The following is a 23,123-nucleotide window of genomic DNA, read 5'->3' on the forward strand; positions in this document are numbered from 1 at the left end:
ACAGAACACAGTTATAAGGTGGTCATTTAAGAGACCTTTGTATGAGTGAATACCTAAATGAACTCTGATTTAGTAGTCCTCAAAACTTGACAAGATCAACAGAAAACACAAGTAATTTCTTTGATAAAATCTTTTTTTATAACAGGTTTTTGTAGATGTTACTCAGAGCAGAACAATATTAAGATAGCCTTATTATTTTATGGACATAGGGAATTAGACTTTAGTTTGATATGACCCCAAAAAATCTTTTAGGCAACTCTTAGGTTATAGTCAACTTTATCACTTTGTAACTTGTATTTTAAAATAACCTTTATAAGAATTTTAAATTTAAATTTAAATAAAATTTTTTTAATTAGCCTTATTTTTATTAGATAGACCTATATAGAAAGGCAAGTTTAAGTTGTTTTTATACAATAAGTAACCTATAAAGACACCATTTGTTAAAAGGTATATTAATAAATATAACATTTATTATATATTATATTTATAACTAAATATACAGATATAATAATAAAGGAATTGAATTTAAATTACTTATGATGAAATGAAGCAGACTAAGATTACTATCCATAAAATAATGCCTATAATTTAGTTAGACCTGACTGATATAACCTTTAAAAATTTTTTCCTAAAATTAGTGGCAGAAGAGGTCAGGGAGAGAAGAGAACAGAAGCTTTGTATTTCTTTACATTAATTTTATAATAAGAACCATCCTAAAGATGTTTAAATACATGCATGTGTAAAAAAGTTTTAAATTAGGCATGCCATAAATGTCAATTTAAGCACGCATAGATTCAAGAGCTCAAGAACATGTAAAAATTAACTAAGTGGCCACAAGTACATTGATAAATTATTTTTAAAAACTTTTACGAGTAGATTAAGACGTGTCCCATTCTATTTTTTTTTTTTTTTGGACTCATTTTGGGTAGATTGATAGCTGAAGTAAGAGTCAATTTTAGGAACAGTGTTTTGAGTCAGCCCCAGTTTTTAATAAGATTGTTATCATAGCTATTACATTTTTGTCTCTAATAAATTAATTATACCATAGACATACACAAAACTTACACAATGAAACACAATTATAACAACTATAACAATTGTTATACCAGTTGTTATAATAGTTGTTATAACAATTATAACAACTTCTTTTTTTTTTTTCATTTTTCTTTTATTATTCATATGTGCATACAAGGATTGGTTCATTTCTCCCCACTGCCCCCACCCCCTCCCTTACCACCCACTCCGCCCGCTCCCTCTCCCCCCCCTCAATACCCAGCAGAAACTATTTTGCCCTTATTTCTAATTTTGTTGTAGAGAGAGTATCAGCAATAATAGGAAGGAACAAGGGTTTTTGCTGGTTGAGATAAGGATAGCTATACAGGGCATTGACTCACATTGATTTCCTGTGCGTGGGTGTTACCTTCTAGGCAATTATAACAACTTCAAGTGCACTCTTGGACATAAGACAAAAACCATCTAAGCTGACTTTTAGACACTTTACAACCTCTATTACACATCGAACATAAAATTTCTGTAAAGAGAGCCTGCTCCTTACTTACTTGTTGACCCATTTCTCTCTCAATGTTGCTCTGTATCCTTGAACTGAAACTAAAATCATATTTATGTGCAACTCCGGAGCCTTCCTTACCTTAAGTCTCTGTTCGTGACCCTGTTTGGGAGCGCCACCTGCCGGGATCACAGAGGTCCTTAACCTGAAAGGGCTCAGGGCAGGAATGAACAAGACAAGACAAGCCACATATCAAGAGGGCCAGGAGGCTGATGACCAACTGGCAAAATTTTATTTTTCTCAGCCAGCTTTATACAAAAGAGGAAGAGACTTAAACATCAAAAACACCCTGACCTAGTTACAACCTTTCTGTTTTCCACCCTGCATTTTTACTGCCAGTGTCCTTGACTAAGTATAAACTTCTTTTTAGTCAAGAGAAGCCACTCAGTGTTCCTTCCCACCATGATAGAGGTATGGTGCACCTGCAGATTCCGACCTTGTTGGAATGCTGCTAAGCCACAGCAACCTTGTCAGGCTGTGGCTTTTGGTTCCTAACAAAAAGCAAAGAATAATTACAGATAATTACAAAACGAAGCATAAAGGTGTAACTTCTGTCCAGGTATGGGTTTTCATGCCTATAATCCTAGCTACTGGTAGGGTGGAGATCAGGAGGATCATGCTTCAAGACCAGACTGGGCATTATTGTGAGGCCCATCTCAACTGGGCATGGTGGTATACTCAAGTGTTAGAGTAAGTGCCTAGGAAGTGTGAGGACCTGAGTTCAAATTCTGGTGGCACCTAAAAATAGAAAAAAACCTAGGGGGCAGACAATAGAAAATCTTGTTGTTAAGTGTTTACGTGTGTGTATACATGCTACATAAAATTTCACAGCATTTGAGAAAATGTCTTAGATACACTAAAAGTAAAGCCTTTTAAAGTGAAGCCTTAAGTTTCTGTGTAAATTTTCTAACATTGCTTGGAAGTTAAAACTGAAGCTGGTAGTTCTGTTGTATGTTTAAAAACAGTCTTTTAAACCAGTATACAAAATCTCTGTTTCTTTCACCCTAGAAAGACACTAAATTTATAATAATAGCTAAATATGCTACTATTAATTATGCTAACTTGTTAAGAACTATGTAGTCCCAAGAAATTTCTATCTTGGAAGCACTTTTATGGAGTAGTACAAATCCACATAATCAAAGGGAGTCATTGAAAGTATCAAGCTAGTTTGATAATTTTGAGTTAGATTTAGAGAAACCATGAGTTACCATTTCATTTCAAGTGCACCATGAAGGCTATTAACCAAAAAGACAAATAACAAGTACTGACAAAAAATGAAGAATTGAATCCCTCATTCATTGTTGTACAGCTTCTTGGGAAAATAGTATGGCAGTATCTCAAAACGTGAAACATGGATGATACCATGACCCAGAGATCTGACAATTTATGTTCACAAAAGATCTGGAAGTTTGTCAAGTTTTGCCTCCAGCTCTATGAATGTTGTTCCTACCAGCACTTCTAATAGAAAAGGATCATTTTTATAGGCTGATATATCTCTATTCATTCTACTATGGATCTTTATTTAACATTGCTTTACAAAATTGTAGTTCTTGCTCAACAAGGGATGAATGGATAAAAATTATCATATACATACATCTACATTTGTATGTGTTGTGGGAATCTCAAGCTGAGATACAGGGCATTGAGGCAGTTTAGCAGGAAGCAATGTTTTATTGTGCCAGCATAGACCCAGCAGATTCGTGTCCAAAGACTGAGCCCTGAGAACAAAGAGATCTGTCTCACCTTATATACCCTTGCAAGCAGGTTACAGAAGCAAAAACCAAAGCTCAACCCACAAATGGCTACATATGACTTCATTAGCTATTTCATTCCCCTAGTACTTTGTGACCTTCTTCATGTCTCAGTTCTTTAAGTTTTATCTCTCTGCTTTGCCGTCCCTTCCCCCTGCCTCATTATCAGAACACAGCCTGTTTCTCTTCTGGTCTTCCTCCCTGCTACATCACCTCCACACACAGACACACTTTGATGCTTGGAACCCACTTAGAGTCAAAAAGCATCATCTTCATCTAGGGGTTTGTATTTTCACAGCATCATTACATGCGTGGCCATTTTCCTTTTTATAGTGGCCTCCATAATGGTTCTGATAGACCACAATGCCAGGGGGACCAGTCAGGGTAATATTAACCCTGCTCCTAGGATAAGACCCATTGCCCTGCTTTTTATGACAAATGTAGTCTGCATTGTTTTCTTTACCCTGGGACTTTTAGTATCACTTACCAGCAACCTCGCTAACCTAGGAGTATATGAGCCGATGTAACATCTGACCTGTTGGTGGGTACATGATACAAAGTATGGCTGTGTGGAGGTCCCAACAATGACTTTCTTATAACATTTAGTACATGGGAAAAACCTTGTAAGGGCCAACCCAAAAGCTAAGAGTCCAAGTGTGTAGAGGAGAGCAGGGGTATGTCCCATGTTTGAGATTTCTCCGTGTGTAGACTAGTCAGCTTTTGGAGTGACTAGAGCAGGCCTGATGTCCCATTGTTTGTGGTCCCCTGTTGTCTCCTGGGAAGTGGAGTCCTGCCAAGGAAGGGCGCAGGTGTTCCAGAGGTGATCTTGGAAGGTGAGGCTGGGTCAGGGACACACTCCCACTCAGGAGAGGCTGGCTTTACTTGGCTGTGGTGGATCCAGGCAGCAATATTTATTACTTTAACTGAGGTGGGCATAGACAACAACAAAAGATCCCCACTAATGGGGTTTTAATGGTTGGACATTTTTGTTTTTTTACCAAGACAGTATCTCGGGGGAGGATTCCAAGATGGCGGCTAGAGGTAGGAAGCAGAAAGCGACCCTCCTATAGTGAAATCTTGGAGAGACGCTGGAGACACACTTTGCAGGCATAATCACTGAGAAAAGGCATAACTTTGACCCCTCCACATCTCCAGCCGGTGCAGAGAATCTCCACTTCACGTTAAACAGAGAAACGAGGAGGGCCCCCGGGGCCGCCAGTGGCCGGCGCCCATACTGCTTGGGAAGATGCGGACCAGGTGAGCTTCGTGGTACCGCGGTACCCCCATAGACAAGCCTGGGCCAGAGCAGCATAGCCGCCTGGACAGACTGACCTCCACCCGGGAAAAAAAAGAGAAACTGAGTAATAAGCAATAAGAACAGTTAAGACACGCTGGAAAGAGGGTGGGGCGCCCTGAGAGCTGAAGATTGGGGGAAGGGAATCCTTCCCGGGACTGTAAATAAACAAGCCAGGTGGGCCAGAGAGCCTCTGGTGGGAGCAGGGCGCGTGCCCAGCAACCAGGAGTGGGGAAGCTTGTGAGAGGAGGGAAGACCAACTTCCCACGTGAACTGTAAACAAACATGGCAGGCAGGAGCAGCAGCACCGCCCAGTAAGCAGGAGCAGGAAAGCTTCTGAAAGTGGCAGTGGGAGGAAAACTTCAGAGGAGAGGGGGGAAGACCCACCTCCCACATGAACTGTAAATAAACATGCAGGCCTGACAACGAGGGGGCAGTGTCACCTTTCCCAGTGCTTGGAAAGGGGAAAGCCTGTAGCAGAGGCTCCCGCACAGGAGAACTCTGAGCAAACAAAGCCTGTGGGACCAGGTGAGTGCTAGCTCACCCCAGAGATCTGCATAAATAATGCCGCCAGCTACAGGCTGAGAGCAGCAGGCAGGCAAGCCACAGTTGCAGACACCACTCTCAGAACCGTCTCCAGACACTTTTTTTTCTTTTTCTCCCTACCTTTGATGAGAGAACAACCGAATTACACCTGCAAGCCGAAAAACTTACTGAAACTGTATTGCATTTGAACTGCGGACACTTGGTGGGGCTTTTTTTGTGTGTGTGTGTGTGTGTGTGTAGTTTTGTTCTACTTTATGCAGCCCCTTTGATGAGACAACTACAGAACAACATCTGAGGCACCAACTCTAGGACTGGAGATTGAGACGGACACCCAAATTATTAAGACTGAAACTGCATTGCATATAAACTTGGAAGTTTTTTGTTTTTTTTTTTAATTTTCTATTTTCCATTTTGTTTTAATTCATTTTTATATATAGATATTACTTTCATTTAATTATTTTTTATTTTTTTATCTTTGATTTTCAATCCTCTCTCTGTCTCTCTAATGTCTGTTCAGCTTACTGTCGATTAGTACACTAACACTCCCTGTTTATACCTTTGAAACTCTCTTGTCTGATACCTTGTTCTGCTTTCTCCCTCTTGTCTGTATATTTGTTTTCCCCTTTTCTTTAACTTCTTGCTTTCCATCTCAGCTCACTCTTCCATTCTCAATATTACCATTGTTATTATTACAAGCTAGAAAATACTTAATTACACACAGTACAGGGACAGTAACAACACCAAGGACAATGATGGGAAGACAGAAAAAACAAGGAAACCAGTTTCCCCACAGCAAAAAATTAGTACAGGAACCAGAGGGGAATGAAGAGAACAGAAACTCAGAGCCAGACTCCAACAAAATGAAGATAAACTATGCCAAAGGACCCAATGAAGCCCACAAGAATAATTTAAAAGAAGACATAATACAAGTACTCAATGAGAATTTTATAGAGATGATACTGGATAGGGTCAACCAAAATGTACAGGAGACACTCAAGAAATTCCAAGACAATAAAAATAGAGAATTTGAAAAAGCAAAAGAAGAAATAAAGGAAACCATAGAAGCACTGTATAAACACCAAAGTGAAAGAGAGAACACAATGAATAAATGGATAAATGAACTCAGGACAAAAATAGACAACAATAAAGAAGAAAACAGCCAGGATATGGAAAACCTCAGAAAAAAGAACGAAACAGAACTGCAAAACAAAACAGAAGGCCAATCCAGCAAAATAGAACAAACAGAAGACACAATCTCAGAACTTGAAGATGAAATGGTAATTAAAGGAAAAACTGAAGAACTATTAATTAAACAACTCAAGACCTGTGAAAAGAAAATGCAAGAACTCACTGACTCCAGCAAAAGACCAAACTTGAGAATCATGGGAATCGAAGAAGGACAAGAGGTGCAAGTGAAGGGAATGTGTAATATATTCCACAAAATAATAACGGAAAATTTCCCAAATCTAGAGAAAGATATTCCCATACAAATGCAAGAGGCCTCCAGGACACCAAACAGACCAGATCAAAATAGAACTACTCCACGACATATCATCATTAAAACAACAGGTTCAGAAACTAAGGAAAGAATATTGAAGGCTGTAAGAGAGAAAAAAAAAGTAACATACAAAGGTAAACCGATCAAAATCACAGCAGACTTCTCAACAGAAACATTAAAAGCAAGAAGAGCGTGGGGTGAGATCTTCCGGGCACTGAATGAAAATAACTTCAACCCCAGGATACTCTATCCAGCAAAGCTATCATACAAAATAGATGGAGCAATAAAAGTCTTCCATGATAAGCAGAAACTAAAACAATATGTGACCACAAAGCCACCATTACAAAAGATTCTGCAAGGGATTCTGCACACAGAAAGTGACACCCAACTTAACCATGAAAAGGCAGGCAGCACCAAACCACAGGATAAGAAAAAGCAAGACAGTAGAGAGTAACATCAACTTAGGTACACACAATCAAATCTTCAAACAACTAACACAACTAAATGGCAGGAATCACCACATACCTATCAGTACTAACGCTTAAGGTTAATGGACTTAATTCACCCATCAAAAGACACCGTTTGACAAAATGGATTAAAAAAGAAGATCCAGCAATTTGTTCCTTACAGGAGACTCATCTCACCAACAGAAATAAGCATATGCTTAGGATGAAAGGCTGGAAGAAGATTTACCAAGCCAATGGCCCCCAAAAACAAGCAGGAGTAGCAATACTTATCTCTGACAAAGTAGACTTCAAACCTACATTGGTCAAATGAGATAAAGAAGGACATTCCATACTAATAAAAGGGGAAATAGACCAAAAGGAAATAATAATCATCAATCTGTACGCACCCAATGTCAACGCACCCAATTTCATCAAACATACCCTGAAAGACCTAAAAGCATATATAAACGCCAACACAGTGGTTGTGGGAGACTTTAACACCCCATTATCATCAATAGATAGGTCATCCAAACAAAAACTCAATAAAGAAATCCAAGATCTAAAATATGCAATAGATCAAGTGGACCTAGTTGATGTCTACAGAACATTTCATCCAACCTCTACACAATATACATTCTTCTCAGCAGCCCATGGAACCTTCTCCAAAATAGATCATATCCTAGGGCACAAAGCAAGCCTCAGCAAATATAAGAAAATAGAAATAATACCATGCACACTATCTGACCACAATGCAGTAAAAGTAGAACTCAACAACAAAAGTAAAGACAAAAAACATGTAAACAGATGGAAACTAAATAACTCATTACTTAATGAAGAGTGGATCATCGATGCAATAAAAGAGGAAATTAAAAAGTTCCTGGAAGTCAATGAAAATGAAAACACAACCTACCGGAACCTATGGGACACAGCTAAGGCAGTCTTGAGAGGAAAGTTTATAGCCATGAGTGCATATATTAAAAAGATTGATAGATCCCAAATCAATGACATAATGATACATCTCAAACTCCTAGAAAAACAAGAACGAGCAAATCCCAAAACAAATAGGAGAGAAATAATAAAAATAAGAGCTGAAATCAACGAAACAGAAACCAAAAAAACCATACAAAGAATTAATGAAACAAAAAGTTGGTTCTTTGAAAAAATAAACAAGATCGATAGACCCCTGGCAAACCTGACTAAAATGAGGAGAGAAAAAACCCAAATTAGTAGAATCAGGAATGCAAAAGGGGAGATAACAACAAACACCATGGAAGTCCAGGAAATCATCAGAGACTACTTTGAGAACCTATATTCAAATAAATTTGAAAATCTAAAAGAAATGGACAGATTTCTAGATACATATGATCATCCAAAACTGAACCAAGAGGAAATTAATCACCTGAATAGACCTATAACACAAAATGAAATTGAAGCAGCAATCAAGAGTCTCCCCAAAAAGAAAAGTCCAGGACCTGATGGATTCTCTGCTGAATTCTATCAGACCTTTAAAGAAGAACTGATACCAACCCTCCTTAAACTGTTGCACGAAATAGAAAGAGAAGGAAAACTGCCGAACACATTTTATGAAGCCAGTATTACACGCATCCCAAACCAGGCAAAGACACCTCCAAAAAGGAGAACTATAGGCCAATCTCCTTAATGAACATTGATGCAAAAATCCTCAACAAAATAATGGCAAACCGAATTCAGCAACACATCAAAAAGATCATTCACCACGACCAAGTAGGCTTCATCCCAGGGATGCAGGGGTGGTTCAACATACGAAAATCAATAAACGTAATAAACCACATTAACAGAAGCAAAGACAAAAACCACTTGATCATCTCAACAGATGCAGAAAAAGCCTTTGATAAGATCCAACATCATTTCATGATAAAAGCTCTAAGAAAACTAGGAATAGAAGGAAAGTTCCTCAACATTATAAAAGCTATATATGACAAACCTACAGCCAGCATTATACTTAACAGAGAAAAATTAAAACCATTCCCTCTAAAATCAGGAACCAGACAAGGATGCCCACTATCTCCACTCCTATTCAACATAGTACTGGAATTCCTAGACAGAGCAATTAGGCAAGAAGAAGGAATAAAAGGAATACAAATAGGTAAAGAAGCTGTCAAAATATCCCTATTTGCAGACGACATGATCCTATACCTTAAAGACCCAAAAAACTCTACTCAGAAGCTTCTAGACATCATCAATAGCTATAGCAAGGTAGCAGGATATAAAATCAACATAGAAAAATCATTAGCATTTCTATACACTAACAATGAGCAAACGGAAAAAGAATGTATGAAAACAATTCCATTTACAATAGCCTCAAACAAAATCAAATGCCTAGGTGTAAACCTATCAAAAGATGTGAAAGACCTCTACAAGGAAAACTATACACTTCTGAAGAAAGAGATTGAGGAAGACTATAGAAAGTGGAGACATCTCCCATGCTCATGGATTGGTAGAATCAACATAGTAAAAATGTCAATACTCCCCAAAGTAATCTACATGTTTAATGCAATTCCCATCAAAATTCCAATGACATTCATCAAAGAGATTGAAAAATCTACTGTTAAATTTATATGGAAACACAAGAGGCCACAAATAGCCAAGGCAATACTCAGTCAAAAGAACAATGCAAGAGGTATCACAATACCTGACTTCAAACTATATTACAAAGCAATAACAATAAAAACAGCATGGTACTGCCACAAAAACAGACATGAAGACCACTGCAACAGAATAGAGGACCCAGATATGGAGCCACAAAACTATAACCAACTTGTCTTTGACAAAGGAGCTAAAAATATACGATGGAGAAATAGCAGCCTCTTCAACAAAAACTGCTGGGAAAACTGGTTAGCAGTCTGCAAAAAACTGAAACTAGATCCATGTATATCACCCTATACCAAGATTAACTCAAAATGGATCAAGGATCTTAATATCAGACCACAAACTCTTAAGTTGATACAAGAAAGAGTAGGAAATACTCTGGAGTTAGTAGGTATAGGTAAGAACTTTCTCAATGAAACCCCAGCAGCACAGCAACTAAGAGATAGCATAGATAAATGGGACCTCATAAAACTAAAAAGCTTCTGTTCATCAAAAGAAATGGTCTCTAAACTGAAGAGAACACCCACAGAGTGGGAGAAAATATTTGCCAACTATACATCAGACAAAGGACTGATAACCAGAATATACAGGGAACTTAAAAAACTAAATTCTCCCAAAACTAATGAACCAATAAAGAAATGGGCACGTGAACTAAACAGAACTTTCTCAAAAGAAGAAATTCAAATGGCCAGAAAACACATGAAAAAATGCTCACCATCTCTAGCAATAAAGGAAATGCAAATTAAAACCACGCTATGATTCCACCTCACCCCTGTTAGAATATCCATCATCAGCAACACCACCACCAACAGGTGTTGGCGAAGATGCGGGGAAAAAGGAACCCTCTTACACTGTTGGTGGGAATGTAGACTAGTACAACCACTCTGGAAAAAAATTTGGAGGCTACTTAAAAAGCTAGACATCGATCTACCATTTGATCCAGCAATACCACTCTTGGGGATATACCCAAAAGACTGTTACTCCAGAGGCACCTGCACATCCATGTTTATTGCAGCACTATTCACAATAGCCAAGTTATGGAAACAGCCAAGATGCCCCAGCACTGACGAATGGATTAAGAAAATGTGGTATCTATACACAATGGAATGTTATGCAGCCATGAAGAAGAACGAAATGTTATCATTCGCTGGTAAATGGATGGAATTGGAGAACATCATTCTTAGTGAGGTTAGCCTGGCTCAAAAAACCAAAAATCGTATGTTCTCCCTCATATGTGGACATTAGATCAAGGGCAAACACAACAAGGGGATTGGACTATGAGCACATGATAAAAGCGAGAGCACACAAGGGAGGGGTGAGGATAGGTAAGACACCTAAAAAACTAGCTAGCATTTGTTGCCCTTAACGCACAGAAACTAAAGCAGATACCTTAAAAGCAACCGAGGCCAATAGGAAAAGGGGAACAGGTACTAGAGAAAAGGTTAGATCAAAAAGAATTAACCTAGAAGGTAACACCCACGTACAGGAAATCAATGTGAGTCAACTCCCTGTATAGCTATCCTTATCTCAACCAGCAAAAACCCTTGTTCCTTCCTATTATTGCTTATACTCTCTCTACAACAAAATTAGAAATAAGGGCAAAATAGTTTCTGCTGGGTATTGAGAGGGAGGGGGTGGAGTGGGTGGTAAGGGAGGGGGTGGGGGCAGGGGGGAGAAATGAACCAAGCCTTGTATGCACATATGAATAATAAAAGAAAAATGAAAAAAAAAAGACAGTATCTCTTTTCTTTTAACTGAGTAGAATTGCCATGGCAACAATATACTATCAGTATATAAGTCCAAGAAAACTCATTGCTTACAAAAATTAAAACTACCATCTTTAAGCATCAAAGGACATGCTCAGAGCCAGTAAAAATAGTCATTTTGTCTCTAAGTAGAATACCCTGTCTAAAAATATGAGTTTGTGTCTAGAAGGGCTTTAACGCCAGATGGCCATATGTGTACAAGAACCATTTCCTCAATCCTCTCAACCTTGGTTATTTTTGAGAGGTCTAGCATGAGTGACTCCATTTGAACTTTGACAGCATTCCACCCTTGTCTCCACACTGCTTGTCTCTGAGCAGTCTCTTCTGAAGATTTGTTTCCCACCTCTTGGTTCTGGGGGATCAGAAGACAAAAATGAGCCAGTGCCCCCATCCCCCATGACAGCACTGTGAGCCCTACATCCTGTAAAGATTTCATAGGTCATGGCCCCTTGGGGATGCCTCAAAAATGTCACAAGGCCAATAAACAGGAGGCTTTCACAGGACTGTGTATATGTTCCTGCAGAGATATGTTAAAAGAGCACTCCAGTCCTGATCCTGACTCCCCTCCCCAACAAAAAGGACCAAATAAAAAACCCCTATATGTAAACAACAGGAAGCTACCGATTTTCCAGGTTCCCTGTCCATCTCTAGGGGCAGCTTTTCCTATCTCTCTAATAAATCCTACTTTGTGTGCCAAACTTGTTGTCCCACAAGTCAATCTGCTGCCTCATGAGCCAATTCTTTGGCCTGTGAAGGCAAGAACTCTTGACACCACCCCACAACACATCCAAGTACTAACCAGGACCGACCCTGCTTGGCTTCTGAGACCAAAGAAGATTGGGCACATTCAGGGTGATATGGCCATAGACTGAAAATCTTTCTTGATTGGTCATTTTCTTTCCTCATCATGAGGATTTATTCTTTCCTGGATTTTGTTTGGTTGGGTGGTTTTTGTCCCATGTGGTGGGGGGGATAACGAGCAGATGAGGTGGGAGTCAGTACCAACTAGACATTTCTGGATAAATTTAGGCAACAAAGAGGCTTAGAAGGAGTGGCTTTTAGGCAGTGGGCTTTTAGAAAAGGATAATACATTAAAAAAGCAGATGTCTAAAAAGCTAACCTGGCTGACACATAAGCACTTAGAATCATTTTTATGGACTTGATTGTAAATGCCCCAGAAGGATCCAAACTGTAATGACAAAAACTTAAAAAGATCCATGGTTAAAATTTTGGTGGATAATGTAGCAACTAACAGAACAGTATATCAGTACCACTAACTTTTTGTTACCATGTTTATCTAAATTTTGTGTTTTATAAGTCTTAATATACTTGAAAAACATAAATATATTTAGTAGAAGGAACCACCAATAGCATCATCACTCTATAGAGGTTATATATACATACTAGTTCAGTTGTTCTTGAAGTAAAATCTTAGATTCTTTTCATCAGTTGGCGGGGAAAGAACAGTTTTAGTAAACTGAAATAGCCCAGTCACAGACACATATAGGGTACTGACTGCATTAGAATCACGCAAGACAACAGTTGTTTAACCATGAGGTCATCTAGAAAATTTTACATAAACTGCTAGAAAATAAGAGGCATGGAAAAGGCACAGAGACAGATCAAACACTATCACAGTGTTTATTGTTCAGGCAGGATTCCTGTGAAGGGGGACACCAGCAAGAGAGCTAGAGACCACTGCCACACACACACGTGGACTAGATATAGGGGGGCTAGTGGAAAAGTACCAGAAAGGTCATTAAGGGATACCGTTGCTGGGAAACCAAGAAAGACAAGTTGTATTTAGGTCACTGTATGTTCAACTGTCCTTGGCACCCATCCAGGGAGATAAAGGTTAAAACTGTCCCTTTGTCAGTCATTGGGGTTGGGTGGGGAGTTTCTAGTAAGCCATCTACAATGAGGGGAGGTTGTCTGGTCCTAACATGGCTGTCTTCACTGTCAACCCCAAAATAAACCAAGCCTTAAATGAACATGACTCAGTTACCTTAGTAGTTAAAACCCTGACAAAAATCACCAGAGAACACACGTAAATATTTATGGGGACTAAGTGTGGAGTTAGGAAACCTAATGGCCAAGAATCATGGCTCAGATGTTGATAGATTATATCCCAGGTTGTTGACATTAACAGATAGCTCATGACATACAGCAGGATTCCACCAACCTGTAATCAATGGAGCCCCTCTAAAATAACAGGCAAAATCTGGCCATCCCAGGCCAAAAATTCCCTCCGCCTGACATGTGGAAGGAGTAGGACTAACATCTCCACTCTGTTGACTCCAATAAAAACTGGAGGTCTTACAGGTTACTCCAGAGGCGCCTGCACACCCATGTTTATTGCAGCACTATTCACAATAGCCAAGTTATGGAAACAGCCAAGATGCCCCACTACTGATGAATGGATCAAGAAAATATGGTATACATACACAATGGAATTTTATGCAGCCATGAAGAAGAATGAAATGTTATCATTCGCTGGTAAATGGATGGAATTGGAGAACATCAGTCTGAGTAAGGTTAGCCTGGCCCAAAAGACCAAATATCACATGTTCTCCCTCATATGTGGACATTAGATCAAGGGCAAACACAACAAGGGGATTGAACGGTGATCACAAGATAAAAACGAGAGCACACAAGGGAGATATGAGGATAGGTAAGACACCTAAAAAACTAGATAGCATTTGTTGCCCTCAACGCAGAGAAACTAAAGCAGATACCTTAAAAGCAACTGAGGCCAATAGGAGAAGGGGACCAAGAACTAGAGAAAAGGTTAGATCAAAAAGAATTAACCTAGAAGGTAACACACATGCACAGGAAATTAATGTGAGTCAACTCCCTGTATAGCTATCCTTATCTCAACTAGCAAAAAGCCTTGTTCCTTCCTATTATTGCTTATACTCTCTCTTCAACAAAATTAGGGATAAGGGCAAAATAGTTTCTGCCGGGTATGGGGGGGGGAGAGGGAGGGGTGGAGTGGGTGGTAAGGGAGGGTGTGGGGGCAGGGGGGAGAAATGACCCAAGCATTTTACGTACATATGAATAAAAAAATAAATTAAAAAAAAACTTGAGGTCTTGACTTCTGGTGTAGTGTTTCTTTTTGAGTTGAATGTTTCTTTTTGAGCCTCTTTTTGAGGCTGCCTCATTAGCCAATTCTTTGATCCATGGAGGCAAGAACTCTCAACACCGGCCCACAACATTTCTGATGACTGCACAAATAGACACCTCTCTTGGACCAAGGTCGGTACGAATGAGTGCCAAACCAGCAGGAGTTTGCCTAAGGTACAACTGTGGCCTTCCAGCACCCTGATGGATACTCCTGCTCAGGAAACCCCCTGCTGAGAATGAGACTTCCCTGTGCCACTCCCCCTGTCTCTCTGTTCCTGTCTTCCTGAGGGACTTTCCCATCATGGTATCAGACCAACAGCTCCAAGCCAACTTTGGCTTCATGGCAATTCCGGCTCTGGGAGTGCTCTCTGCTCCCTTCCTGCAAGTCAAGACCAAGCATGGGGTTGATTTGGGTACACCTTATGCTACATTGGAGGAGGCCTGTTTGGTTTCAGCACTTGGTGTTCTTCTTCTCTCACCTGTCAGTAACCGCTTCTGCCAGAGGCAGCGACCCAAGAGTGGAAATTTTGTGTGTTTGACAGTGTTCCACTACCACTCAGTGGGAGCGACCTGAAAGCACACCTAATTGTTAATCCCTTGAGTGTGTGTCATGTATTTCTCAGCTCTATTCCCCTTCCCTCACCTAGGATGTCAGGTCACCCTTCTGTCCTCACCAGAGATGGCAAACATTCTTCCCAGACCTTTGGGAACAGCCGCTCTCTGAGTCGTCTTGCTGCCTTGTCTCTGTCCACCTTCCCATCCCTGTGTTTACTGGGACCCTGGCTTCCCATGGGAAGCTCATACCATAGTTTCTTATGACTTTCTTAAGTTACTCCCACACCTAGTTTGTCATGCCCCATGGTCCACACCAATTCTGAGTCAGCTGCTGGGCACCAGCCGAGGCAAGGGCACCACACAGAATGGCGGCACAGGGGGCAAACCCAGTTGGGGTAAGGACTGATGCAAGACTCATACACCACACACACACACTAACCCCACCCCACCCCCACAAGGGGAGGAGGGGAAGCACTTGTGTACACAGGGACACCAGCCTATCCCACAGAGCAGCGCTGCCTGCCGTAGCTAGGGCAATCCATGGAAAGGACCCAGCTAGCATCCAGAGTTGCCATTGCCGGCTGTGCACTGTGACAAACTGCGACCCACTGCCACTCCCCCAAAAAAGGATGAGAGGAGGAACAAACACACGGAATGAAAAGCAGCAGGCAGCAGGGGCATGTCTGGGCAGAGGGGGGTCTCTTGTCCCAGGTGTGCGGGAGGGTGGTGGTGCCTCACCCAGCCATGGCACACACCCAACCCCCGCTTCACACCCAAGCCCGACCTGTTGCGGGAAATGACAAGGGAAACAGTCACTGAAACCATTTTCACAGGAAGCAGGGAGTTTATTATGCTAGTGGACTCAGGGGAAATAATTTCTCAAAGCCCTGAGCCATGATCTGTGTCAGGAGCTGGGTTAAATACTTCACAGTCTGCCCTTCACCCCCTATAGAATACAGTCACAGTTATAGGAAACATTACAGAGCTAGCTGGAGGCTTACAACTTTACAGAGCTAACAGAAAGATGCTGTAGACGCAGAGTGGGAAAACCAAGGTAAATACCATACACAGTAAATTCTCAAAAAATAGCCAAGCTGCCCCAACAGACAAACCCAGTCCTTAGAGCCAATTCTTATCTTAAAGTTATGGTCCCCAAGAACTGCTAATGTAATCTTCCAGAAACAGCCAAAGAAATGGGCATTGCCCTGATCTCAGGACCTCTCATTTAGAACTTCTGACACTTTTGACCTCAGCATAAAAAGTTTCCTCCAAATATTGACACTAGTCATCACTTTGTGACACTATGATTGCCCTGGGACTCCCTCTAAATGCCCTTCTCTAACTTTACAGGCACTTCTCCAGGTGATTCATCCCTTTGTTAAAGAGGTAGCCTTCCATTTGGCTGCCTGCTTTGGGTGATACAAGGCTAAAAGGCAGGATCCTAGAGGTTTTCACTGCATCAGGAGGATGACCCAATCTGACCAATCACAACATTTCCCTTGGTCCTGGCCAAAGGTGTCAGAAGGAAATCATGAAACAGGGATGCTGCGCTCATCAGGTCAATCCCCAGTCAGGACGCTGATGAAAGGGGAGTCTGAGAAGTTTTTCTAGATGGGACCTGCCTCCTCCAGTCTTCTAGCCTCAGTACCCAAGCAGTCTTTGCTGGCCTGTCTACTGAAATGTTGGAAGGACCTTGACCCTAATCTCAAGAAAAAAAAACAAACGCTCATCTTTCTTTGTACTGAGGCCTGGCCCTAATATCCCTTGGGTGACCAAGAGAAGTGGCCTTCAGAGGACTCCTTAAATTATAATACCATACTCCAATTAGACTTTTTCTGTAAAAGGTGTAGTGCTCCTTTTTTGTTTTTGTTTTGTTTTTTACTTTGCTTTGCGTAAGTAAATCTGTCTCAATGCTCCTATCAGTGCAGCAGTACTCCCTGTGCTCAGTTGCCTCTTGCCTGTCTGTATTTTAATAAACTCTATTTCTTTACAGATTTGTAGCACCAAAAATTTCTAATAGTTATCTTGACAAAACAAAAACCATTTTAAGACAGTTTTTGTAAATGTTATTAAGAACAGTATAATATTTTAAAGATAGTCTTATTGTTATGAGCTTAGAAAATTAAGTTTTAGTTTAATATTAGCACATTAAATTTTGATCTTACAAAACATTTAATTTAACTGGATTTCTGTTAAGTCAATCACTTACATAAGCATCTATAAGCTCCATCTTTTTATGACAACTTATTTTGTATCCCCTGGGGAAGCCTGTCTTCATCTTTTTTTTTATTTAAAAGTATTTTTTAACCTTTTATTTTTAAAAACCTTATGTATTTATGTATATATATATATGTATGTATGCATATATATGTATATATGTATATATATATATGTTACTTGTTGAAAATAACTCATAAAACCTTTTAGAGTCTTATATTTGTATGCAAAAAATAGAAAGCAACCTTAAAATTATTTTTTGTATAAAAACAATTTATAGAAAGCCCATGTGTTAATAGACCCATATATTATAAGAGAAAATTAAATCCCAGATTTTATTTATGACAGAATGAAACAGGCTAAGGTCATTTTTAACTACCCAAATTTTAAGATTCCTGTTGCAGGCTGTGGGCCCCCTTTTCTTTCTTCTTTTTTTCCTCCTCTGGTCTAAGCCAGAGTGTTAACCCCTGAATGCCTGCATCCTAGTGAGACCTGATTAAAATAAGTTTAAAAACCTGTTTTCTTAAAAGTAGCAGAACAGAGTAATAATTTTTACATTTACTTTATAATAAGCATCCTCAAGATGTTTACATATTCACATGTAAAAGGCTTAAGCAGTTTATAACAGAGATCTTTAAAACAAACACCCTGGAGTTTTTTTGTTTATTTATTTTTACTTCATATGTGCATACGATGTTTGGGTCACTTCTCTCCCCTTCCCCCACCCCCACCCTTACCTCCCACAACCCACCCTAACCCCTCACTACCAGGCAGAAACTATTTTGCCCTTATCTCTAATTTTGTTGAAGAGAGAGTATAACAATAATAGGAAGGACCAAGGGGTTTTGCTAGTTGAGATAAGGATAGCTATACAGGGAGTTGACTCACATTGCTTTCCTGTACATGTGTGTTACCTTCTAAGTTAATTCTTCTCGAACTAACCTTTTCTCTAGTTCTTGGTCCCCTTCTCCTATTGGCCTCAGTTGCTTTAAAGTATCTGCTTTAGCTTCTCTGCATTGAGGGCAACAAATGCTATCTAGTTTTTTAGGTGTCTTACCTATCCTCACCCCTCCCTTGTGAATTCTTGCTTTATCATGTGATCAAAGTCCAATCCCCTTGTTGTGTTTGCCCTTGATCTAATGTCCGCATATGAGGGAGAACATACGATTTTTGGTCTTTTGGTCCAGCTAACCTCACTCAGAATGATGTTCTCCAGTTTCATCCATTTACTTGCAAATGGTAAGATTTCATTCTTCTTCGTGGCTGCATAAAATTCCATTGTGTATAAATACCACATTTTCTTAATCCATTCGTCAGTGCTGGGGCATCTTGGCTGTTTCCATAACTTGGCTATTGTGAATAGTGCTACAATAAACATGGGTGTGCAGGTGCCCCTGGAGTAACCTGTATTGCATTTCTTTGGGTATATCCCCAGGAGTGGGATTGCTGGATCATATGGCAGATCTATGTCTAGATTTTTAAGAAGCCTCCAAATTTTTTTCCAGAGTGGTTGTACTAGTTCACATTCCCACCAGCAGTGTAAGAGGGTTCCTTTTTCCCCACATCCTCAACAACACCTGTTGTTAGTAGTGTTGCTAATGATGGCTATTCTGACAGGGGTGAGGTGGAATCTTAGTGTGGTTTTAATTTGCATTTCCTTTATTGCTAGGGATGGTGAATATTTTTTCATGTGTTTTTTTGGCCATTTGAATTTCTTCTTTTGAGAAAGCTCTGTTTAGTTCACTTGTCCATTTCTTTATTGGTTCATTAATTTTGGGAGAATTTAGTTTTTTGAGTTCCCTATATATTCTGGTTATCAGTCCTTTGTCTGATGTGTAGCTGGCAAATATTTTCTTCCACTCTGTGGATGGTCTCCTCAGTTTAGAGACCATTTCTTTTGTTGAGCAGAAGCTTTTTAGTTTTATGAAGTCCCATTTATCTATGCTCTCTTAGTTACTGAGCTGCTGTGGTTCCATTGAGAAAGTTCTTCCCTATACCTATTAATTCCAAAGTATTTCCTACTCTTTCCTGTACCAACTTCAGAGTTTGGGGTCCAATAATAAGATCCTTGATCCTTTTTGAGTTAATATTGGTATGGGGTGATAAATATGGATCTAGTTTCAGTTTTTTGCAGACTGCTAACCAGTTTTCCCTGGGGGAGGGGGGTTGTTACCTTGAACATCACATTTACCTTATAACAGCAGTTTAAGAACCATTTTGAAGATGCTTACATGTACACACATATACACACACACAGAAAAGTTTTATAAATTAAGTATGCCAGAAAAAATGTTAACTTAAGCATGCATAAGGTAAGCTGGAATTCCAGGAGCAAATTTAATTTTTCCCAGTGCTATAAACAAATTGACACACACACAAAATTAGAGTGCACTCTCAAAAAAATTAAAAAATTTTAAATTATACCCAGAGGGCTATACAGTGGAATGGTGGATGATGCATCTGTTCTCTTGTGAGTCTCCCTCTTTGGAACTGAATTTTTGTTACCCATCCCTTAACCTTGGTTGTGGCTATTTCCCGGTAAAAGCTCAACCCCCTCCCTACAACTCTCAGAGGTGTCTCACACTCTTTTGCCCCACTTGCTTAACCTGAGAGACCTGTTTTCACCCCAAATAGGGTTATTTGAGGGTCTCTGGGAGGTGATCAGTCTCCCCTTCTGCCTCCTGAGGCAGGTCTGAATTCGAACCCGGGTTCTTAACAGTCTCACAAGCAGTGCTCCCCTCCCCTCACTGGTCCCTGCACCTCACCAGTTTCCATTGTGCATTGGAGGCCTTCACTCCAACTCACCTGGAGAATGAGTCCCTCCTCCAGATCAAGCTATCCATTGGCGCCTGGTGGGATCTTCTTCCAGCAGTCCAGGGGATGCACCCCAGTGACAAGAGTAGTGACAAATCACCATCTCTGCAATCCTGGCAATGAGCCCCCAAGAAATGTTGCAGGAATCTCAAACTGAGATACAGAACACTGAGGCAGTTTAGAAGGAAGCAATGTTTTATCGTGCCATCACAGACCCAGCAGACTCGTGTCCAAAGGCTGAGCCCCAAGAACAAAGGCCCACCTTATATACCCTTGTAAGCAGGTTACAGAAACAAAAAGCAAAGCTCAACCCGCGTATTGCTGCATGTGACTTCATTGGCCATTTTATTCCCCCAGTCCTAGGTGACCTCCTTCATATTTCACTTCAAATTTTATCTCTCTGCTTTGTCATCCCTTCCCCCTGCCTCATTATCAGACAATAGCCTGTCTGTTTCTCTTCTGGTCCTCCTCCCTGCTACATGTGTGTGTTTATATATATATATATATATATATACATATAAGTACACACACACACACACACACACACACACACACACTGAACTATTATTCAGCCTTAAAGAGGAATGAAATTATGCCCTTCTCTGGAAAATAAATGGAATTGGAGATCATGCTAAGTGAAATAAGGCAGTCCCATAAAGACACCTATTACCTGTTTTCCTAGTCATCTGTGGATACTAGAGGGAAAAAAATACAAAACAAACAAAAATAAGTAAAGTCATGAAGGTAAAAGGGGGATTACTAAAGAAGTGGAAAAGGAAGGGAAAATGGGGAGGGGGAAAGAGAAGTAATAGAAGGGGTGAAATGATTAAAGTACACCATGTGCTTGTATAACAACGTTTGGGACTCCATAAACGTAGTGACACGTTCATTATTACCTTAATATAAAGCAGTATTTTTACGCATGACTTTTTAAAGCTATGGCGATGCAGGTTCGCGTTTTGAAAAAAATGGTTGATAGGGATCTGTTTTCGTAGTAATGCTGACGGCTATTATAATATATTCTCAATTTATAAAACCTCAGACTTTTTGAATATATATTCAAATATATATTTACTAGAAACGTAGCAAGCTCGTTTTTGGTTACTACATTCCTAAACCAATGCCTCTCACTCAAACAGAATACCATTCGGGAATTCCACAGAACTGAATTTGGAGGACTCAATTCAGGTGGCCGCTATGGGACAGTGTTAATGTTACGAGGGCGGCCCCTAAATGCGACCCTCCGCGGGCGGGGCGGGGCGGGGCGGGGCGGCGCGGGCGCGGCTCACCTGGTGTGGACTCAGCGGCTGCCCTTGAGCTCCCGCCCTGCCCGCGGGGCGGTGGCGTCGGGCTCCTTGGGCTCCACCCGCCCTGGCTGCGCTCCGCCTCCGCGAGCTCCAGGGAGTTCTGCCAGGCGTCGGTCTGCCAGGCTCCATGACAACCAACGCCAGTGTGCGACTCCACGCGCAGGCGGGAAGCTGTTGGGAGCAACCGGAAGCAGCCTGGCCGCAAAGCTCCCCCCCTCCCTATCTCCCAATAGCGTCACTGCCCCCAACCGGCGGCTCCTCCCGCAAAGCCTAGCCTGAGGCCGCTGGGCCCTTGCAGCTGGAGCCCTGTACTGTGACTCGCGGGGCGGGGGCGGGAGCGGGAGCGGGGGAGGGGGAGGGAGACGGGACTTTCTCAGAGGTCCGCCGGCAACGCATTATGACTCCTGCGCGGGGGGCGGAGCCTCCGTAGAGTCCCGCCCACAAGGCATTGTGACTCCTGGGCGGAGGGAGCGGGGCGGGTCCTCCGCGGAGCCCAGTCTTTCGCAGGCCACCTGCTCATGGGCAGGGCGAGGTTCCTGCCTGGTGAGCTGGGCTGCAAAGCTGCTGCTGTGGGAGGTGACACAGTGCCTGCCTGGGGTTCCGAAAGCTGTCAGCCAGGACTGGAGAGTAGCTTTCATGCCTGCATCCAGGTTTGTCATATTGCGCCCTTGTTCAACGTCTCCAAGACAAACGTGACTTTCCCTATGTCCAGAAAACTCACAAGGTCCCTAATTATGTCTGCATTCTGTGTCACTATCCCTGTTCGCAAAATTTCACAAGCAATGAACTTGCCTGAAGAAAAACTCAAATAACAGCAGTCAGAAATCCTTATGCTGTAATGTCCTTTTCTCCTTAACTAAGCATTACATACACGATTATTTACAACTTGCATCCACTTCATGTATTTGAATGTGTACCAGTCACTGCTAGGCTCTGGAGAAATAAGGCTTGTTTTCCAAGACTTTAATTCCTAGATTTAAAGATTCCTAGATTTGCATAGATTTATGGCAGTATTGCATTTGTATCAAAACCACTTTAGATTTAGTAGCACAAAAATGACCAATTTATTCGTTCTTAAATTCAAAAGAATTTAGTTAGATTTGAAAGATAAATTTTTATGTGATAAAAGACTAATTTTTTATTGGACATGGATCATGTCCAATAAAAAATAAGACACTTCTGAAAAAAGTAAAACACTAATTCTTTCAAAAGCGCTCTTTCATAGAGGATATTAACCAAAAGCTATAATTCACTAATCAAGACAAATTCATTTGTTATAACAGAAAGTATGCACGAAGTATACATTTTATGATCTAACTAGAGACCATGTCAATTTGTCCCTTTTATTCATACTGTCAGTATATCCCAGCTCCCCAGCTCAGGGGTGCCATCAATCTGCAAAGTTTTCCTTTGAGAAAGTATGTAGCTATGCCTCAAAGAAAAGACACTGAAAGCAACCAAAGAAGCACATCCCAAAACACATCTATCAAGACACAAAGCAACAAAGAATGTTGCACCCTTCCTCTGGGATTTAAGGTAGGGCGATTCAACCACCAAAAGTGTCTCTCAATGCCTAGAAATGATAGAGGCAAGTTCAAAAAGTTATTCAGA

At 40.8% G+C, this 23,123-nt stretch overlaps 1 long non-coding RNA gene across 1 annotated transcript in view; it reads right to left on the reverse strand.

Annotated features, from left to right (window-relative positions):
* Positions 1-21,671, reverse strand: part of LOC141416854 (uncharacterized) — a 31,939-nt gene extending 10,268 nt beyond the window's left edge. The window contains exons 1-4 of the long non-coding RNA XR_012441428.1: positions 21,495-21,671; positions 20,876-20,900; positions 20,193-20,318; positions 1,649-4,199 (exon numbers count right to left, since the gene is read on the reverse strand). This is a non-coding gene — a long non-coding RNA (uncharacterized lncRNA). The remainder of the gene's footprint in view (positions 1-1,648; positions 4,200-20,192; positions 20,319-20,875; positions 20,901-21,494) is intronic.
* Between the last annotated feature and the right edge of the window lie 1,452 nt (positions 21,672-23,123).

The sequence above is a fragment of the Castor canadensis genome, chromosome 14 (assembly GCF_047511655.1).
Source record: "Castor canadensis chromosome 14, mCasCan1.hap1v2, whole genome shotgun sequence".
NCBI classification, from domain to species: domain Eukaryota; kingdom Metazoa; phylum Chordata; class Mammalia; order Rodentia; family Castoridae; genus Castor; species Castor canadensis.